Consider the following 7,137-nt stretch of genomic DNA (forward strand, 5'->3'; position numbering starts at 1 on the left):
GCTAAAAGTAGTGCTGGATCCGTAGCAATATGCCAAATTTAATAACTGCTACAGTTGTCAGATTACTAGCTACGGTCAATATCCGTAGCTATTTCCTACATTAAAAAAAATTATAATCATTTGTTCATTCAATTATTACCTGAATAATCATTCAATCATTCAATTACAATCAATTACAATCCTTCATTCAATCAATTACAATTATAATTAGAATAATGCTGAAAATACAAATCTTGGTGAGTCTATGTGCACTCGCATATGGCCAGCTGGTACATCCTTTATCCTAGCCTTTGGCTTCATTATAGAAATTTACTCGACTTCACCTTGAAATTTCAATGATAAAGAATTGAAAGAGAAGATAGATTTTGACGGTATAGTATTTTTTTCACAAGTAAATAGGCCTTTTTCAACCATCAACCCATCACATACGTGAAGAATCAAAAACCTATTGTTGTCCAAGTCCACTCCTTTTCCTTTTAATTTCTTAGTGACCTCTGTAAAATTACTTCCACGGTCATTTATGTAGTACTTTGAAAAGTTGTCTCGAAATGCAACTCTAGTAATGACAAAGTCATTTCCTGCAACAGCTTCATATGTTCAATCATCCTACAAATGGTCATGGCAGAAAAAAAGACAAAATGAAAGAAGTGCATCATGTATGACCATTTTATTTTAATTTTCTTAATGAATTAATTAAAACTCAAAGAGGAATGAAATTGACACAAAAGGAATGGTCTCAACATATCAATTATCTCCTAAAAGGGAATAGAAATGCCCGCACTATCCAAGTTTTGGTGATTGGTGATTGGTAGAACAAAAAAGTTACGACCTGAAGTAAAAAATAAAAAGGAAAACACTTTTCAGCTTGAACCCTATGAGGAAACAAATGTTACTATTTTCATTCATGATTCTCATACCTAGCTCCGCTGAAAAGCACATTTCCATCCTTTACCTTCACAGTGGCATGCAACAATCATTGGATGATGACTGACCTGTCTCAAAGTAAAATATCAAGTTACCTCCTTAACTCAAACAAGTAAAATAAATAACTGGACTAACTGATTATTTTTTTTTCATGTCTTCCTCCATTAATATCAGATCTCTCATTCTACACAAGCACATCTTCAGATTTCAACAATACAATGTACGGATCTATGGCATGCATACAAGTGGCAATAGAATCAAGCTAGGAAAAATAAATGTACATATAGATGAACAGATCTAGAAACATACATGCTTCAACAACAAAATAAACCGCATCATCTTCTGAGTATTACAAATAAACCACAATCCCATAATCTTACTGCCAGGATGAGCTCAACTGTTGATTTATGAAGATGAATGCGAGCCATTGAAGTTCATCATTTTAGGCTCAGTTTGGTTGCCACTTCAAAGTGATTTCATCTCATTTAGTTAACAGTATTATGTATTAGAGATCATAGTTTAGTTTATGTAAATTATGGGTTATCAAGAGTTTTTTATCCTTATGGAAATCTCTAATACACAATTAACGTTAGGATGCCTTTGGTTGCACCAATTGAAATTTCATGATATTTCACCATGAATCAGTCCAGTTTGGTGAAAATTTTCATGAAATTTGGTGCAACCAAATACACCCTTATATAAAATGAGATGGACTCATTTTTAAGTAGCATCCAAACAGGGCCTTATCCATTAAAACTAGCATGGCATATGGCAGCTTTTTTTTTTTTTTTGGCCTAAAATTCCATGGATTGGATTATCTTAAACACTCAATCAATTGCCTACATTTTGGTCATTATCCATGCTACATAGAAAATGTCTATTTCACAATCATTATCACCATAAACATCTCATTTCAGTAATGCTACATGAGGAATACCAAATACAACACTAGTTTTAGAAGAGAAATATAAAGAACAGTTAATCTGAGTCTTCGTGGAGATAAACAAGACTTCGAGCGATCCATACGATGATCTTGTTTCGTCTTTCCCAATTTAGTTCTAGCATTTGATTGGATCAAATAGAAAGGAGTTGAGGCTGGTGTTGTGAACGTATTCACAGAAAAGCATCTTCTCTTCTCCTTCCAAGCAACAGCCCAGCAACCTTACAAGGTTCTTGTGCTGAAGCTTAGCAACCAACACTACTTCATTTCTAAGCTCTTCCACTCCTTGCACTGACATCCTCGCTACCCTTTTCACTACTATTTCTGACCATCCATTAGGTTCCCCTTGTAAACAGGACTGAAGCCACCTTCACCAAGCATGGCATATGGCAGCTAAAGCAAGCAAAATGCAGTAGAGAAGACAGATGTTTAGAAGGACCATCAAGTGTTTATGAAGGTTGTCCATAGCAGAACATTTTTCTATATTTCAGGAATATAAGCTTATTGTTAGGAAGTCACCATCTGCTTATAGTTAGAAGCTTATTCTTCAGTTTCATTTATTTCCTTACCAGTGGCATATGATAGAATCTATTGCTAGTTGAAGCTTATAGTTAGAAGCTTGGTGAATCTACTATTTCAAAGGGAAATTGAATCTACTACTTGTATTGTCTCTGAGGTGTGATTCACTAAAAATAGAAGAGCATAAAAAACTCACTAATGACTTCTTTGTTCACCAGTAACTAACAGCACCAAAGCATCTTTTTATCTGAAAGTGAAAAGAAAAATCCAATCAGTCCAACTTTTTGAAGCTATAAAAGCCATACATCCCATTTCCAAAACTAAAAAAAATATCAAAACTAGTGGTTCTTTCCAAGATGAGCTCTAAAAGAATGAACTCTTGACCAAAACAAGAAAAAAAAAAAGAAAAAAAGAATAGAAGTCTCTGTAGTTTGAAATTTTTTGCTCAAAAGAAAACAAGAATGAACTCTGACCAAAACAGAAATGTCCTATGAAGCATTTAATGATCACTTTAGCTCCTTATCTCCAATCTCTACTCAAAAAATTAGATGTGGTTGCAATTGACATTAAAAGCATGAGAAAAGCATTGCGCACTTGCACAACCTACTCAAAGAACACACGTATGGAAACAAGAGTGCTTGATGACTGAGTTAAGATCAATAGCACCAAAATCGTTCCCATTAGAAATCCCATATAGTCAAAGTCAACCCATCGCTCTAGCAGTTTGGAGAACAACCCAAGTAGCTTGAGTTATCTCTGTTGCACAAAGACCATCTATCCTTCTGAAGAGGACTTGATTCACCCCCAAGCAGCTTTAGTTGTATATGTTGCACACAGACCATCCATCCTTTTCTTTATAACTATCTGTTTGATGGTAGCCACTAACTAGAATAATATGACTATAAAACCAATGTGATGTCTATCAAGTTACCCATCTAGAACGGCCATCAGGTTGTCCATTAATCAGGCAGGTCAAAATGTTAGAAAAAGGCAGACAGTCTAGAAAAACTTGGTGAAGTTATTCTAACCAATCGATTTGTTATGTAAATATGACCTATATGAGGAGTATACAGGCCTATTTTTGAATTGCATTTTCTAATATGGGTTTTCACCAACATTTGCAGAGGATCCATTTAAAAGACATGACATTGCTTTGATAATTTTTTGATTGTTATGTAACTAATGAACACAATCACTTTTGAGTCTTTTTTGTTCAATTCTTGTGGCTGAGGCGTCAAGGGCATGTTTTATTGTCCAACATCGCATGTATCATGGTGATGTAGTGAATAGAGACTATACAATCTAATGAGTCATTACCATGAATAGCTCACAGTTGAAAAATGGAACCTAATGGTGATAACACGAGAAAATATTATAGATTTTGGAGAATTCTCCTTGAGTATATGTGTATCACTGTAGTCACAATGGGGCATTTATAGAGATGTACATCCTATATGTAGAAAAGAATCTCTTTATACATGGATGGAAGTAAATGTAATATCTAACCATACATGTAAGGGAATGATTCTCTATCCACTCCCCTCAAACCGATGAGGGGGATTGACCATCAACAATTTGCGAACTAGATAAGAGTGGTGTTCAATCATAATAGTCTTGGTGAGAATATCTTCATCTAATCTTGAGAGGCCACGTGTGGAAGTGAAATGATCATAGATTGAAACATTTCTAGAATAACATAAAAATTCACTTCAATGCATGTGTTTCGTCCATTCATGAAATATAACATTAGAATTAATTTGGATGGCACTGATGTTATCGAAATAAAGAGGAGTCGGGTTAGGAAGAACAATTCCAAAATATGAAAGAAGTCCACAAAGCCAATTGATCTCATTGTAGGTTGCAAACATAACACAATACTCAACTTCTATGTTGGACTTGGACCAAGAGATAATTGATGTTCCAAGAAATATATTGTTCATACCCATTCCGACCAAGTCCTGTCTCAGCCAATTAAGTTTGTTTACATGTGATCTATACGGGCACGTGTAGTATGATTGAATGATTTCCTGATATATGTATGGTTATAGTTCGGAAAATAGAGCCACGACGCAATAGTCACAACCGAACATTATTAAAGTGGTTGATAGGGCTAGCGATCGTGTTTATGCAAATGAATGACAGGTGTGTAACAAGTGAAGTCGCATGATCAGTTGACAAGTGGTGCAAGGGGAAGCAAAGAACGTGAGAATAATCAAGAAATAGAGCAGTGGTGAATGGTTTTTATAACTGTCAGGATGTGGGAAAAATCTAGAATGGCTGGATTAAGGTTATAAATGGAAGAAGATCGTAATAGGAAATATTGTCTCATACCAAAACCAAACAAACCAAACCTATCTTTCAATCTTTTTCACAACTTTCATAAGATCTTGTAATGCTCGAAGTGTGCCTTGATTGAAAAGCTCTTGGTTTTGCATGAATTTTTGAACCGGATCCTCTTGAGGTTTCCTTTGATTAAGAAGTTGGGTAAGGACCTCTTGAGATGTCTCCGTTTGTCTGTTCCTCCAACTGAGGTTTGGATGGTTCCTCCGATTGGAATTATATGTATTTGAGGTGGTAGCTGTTTACGATATTTGATTGCTCGTTCGACGACCCTTGAAAAGCAAGAAATGTATGACAATTCTTAGTTATAAGTATGTTGCTAGCACAAATATCACAAGTAACTTCCATAACCTCCTCGGGTCTAACATGTTCCACCTTCTTAAGCTCCATGGCCTCAACTTTTCTTGTGAGATTGGCCACTCTTGCACTCATATCCTCTTCTTTCATTAAAAAGTAGATGCCTCCCTTCTCTCTTGACTGAGTAGGCTTAGAAGTGGTGGGTTTTGGGGAGGTGTCCTATGATTGCGCATTTTCAGTGAGTTGATCCAAATAATCCCATGCATCATCAACCTCATTGTTCATGAATTTTTTGTTACACATCATCTCTACAAATTGTTGCATGGACGAAGTCAATCCATTATAGAAAAATCTTATTACCTGCTATATTTCATAGCCATGATGTGGACATGAATTGATGAGATCCTTGTATCGTTCTCAACATTGAAAGAAGGTCTCTTCCTCTTTTTGAGTAAAATTCATGATTACTTTCCTTAAAGTATTTGTTTTGTGAAACGGGAAGAACTTTTTAAAGAACTCCCGAGTCATCTCGGCTCATGCGCTAATAGATCGCGACTTTAAGGAGTGCAGCCACAACTTAGCCTTTTCCTTTAATGAAAAGGGGAACAACTTTAGTCTTACCATGTCACCAGACATGTTTAGAAAGTGCAAAGTGGCAACTATCTCGTTGAACTCTTTGATGTGCAAGTATGGACTTTCAGATTCTAGTCCATGAAAATTAGGAAGGAGTTGTATGACTTCCGATTTCAAATCCATGTTTCTTACATTAACTAGAAATATCATACCACAAGGTGTACTCACCCTCGCCAGTTGTAAGTAGTCTTGTAAAGTACGAGGCAAGGGAGTGTGATGTACCTCATTTTCATCCTTAACCTCCTCGATTGGGTGTCGAGGTTGATTTGCGGTCATAACTTCATTTAATTCAGAGGGCTTTTGTAACACCCTGAATTTTCACGGCTCGAGTACATACTCATGCCCTAGAATTCTCGGTGTTAATAATGTAAAGATTTGGATGCTTCAAAATCTTACCTTGATTTTCTTTCCATTTAGGTCACATCCAGTTGCATTCATGAAAGTAACCATTCACGAGAGTAAAATCAACTGTATTTATTATTCCATTATATTAAAAGAATTCAACAAATTATTAAATTCCCTCTCAATGTGAGCTTATTACATTATCAAAGTTTACAGTAGAAATAAATAAAACTAAACATAAAGCTGTCTCTTTAGGGGATTGTCATCCGTCTCTTCAATCCGCATATCACCTACATCATTTATATGGTTGGAGAGGGTCAATGTTTTACTCATAATAATAGTTATCCGTTAAGATTAACAATAATTCAAGAGATTCATAAGAGTAATGTAAGGGTTCTGATACGTCTCATACTCCACTACTACGAGTGGTATCGGTATGAATACATGCCTAACAAAGTATGTGCGGCTCATCATATGTAGTGATCATCATAACGTGGACTATAATTAATAGAAAACTTGGCTCGCCCGCATTTTCACACAACGGAGATTTGTCGACATGTCTAATGTTACCGTGGATTTACATGAATACATCGATGCGGCACAACACATGAATAAGATGAATTATATGACACGATTTGTTCATGGAGTGACTATTTGCGACATCGAATCCCAGAAGTAATGTAACGTGCATTGCGAATTACTTACATCGATTTGTGCACTATTACCTAAAATCTATGAAATTACGTGTCGACTAAGAAGGTCACTACCCAAAGCACATTACGTCCATGATAAAATATTTGAATCACTAGTTGTGAGACCTCTAGCACATCACTTGCACCAAAGTGGAAATAAATTGAATCATGTTATCTCAATAAAAGAGAAGAGTAGAAAATAGGCTAACTCAACAAGAATAAGGGGAGAGGAGCAAAATGCCAACTCAATATAGAGTGGAAGCACGCATCGCTCTCAAAATTAGTAAAGGGCAAAGCTTGTATCCATCACCCCACATAAATTCATAGGGATCACGTATAATTAAAATCATACATTAACCATAGTTTTTAAAGGATAAATAATTGATAGTAGTAAATCAATGAATTGCATGGAAAATCACAAGAATATGAAAGTGTACAAAAACAAGTTAC

The 7,137-nt window shown here is 35.6% G+C and overlaps 1 non-coding gene across 1 annotated transcript; it reads left to right on the forward strand.

The window, feature by feature from the left end:
• Positions 1-5,393: 5,393 nt before the first annotated feature.
• Positions 5,394-5,502, forward strand: LOC131226445 (small nucleolar RNA R71). The gene has a single exon (XR_009161830.1). It is a non-coding gene; the product is annotated as a small nucleolar RNA R71 (small nucleolar RNA).
• Positions 5,503-7,137: the final 1,635 nt, after the last annotated feature.

Source organism: Magnolia sinica, chromosome 14 (genome assembly GCF_029962835.1).
Source record: "Magnolia sinica isolate HGM2019 chromosome 14, MsV1, whole genome shotgun sequence".
NCBI classification, from domain to species: domain Eukaryota; kingdom Viridiplantae; phylum Streptophyta; class Magnoliopsida; order Magnoliales; family Magnoliaceae; genus Magnolia; species Magnolia sinica.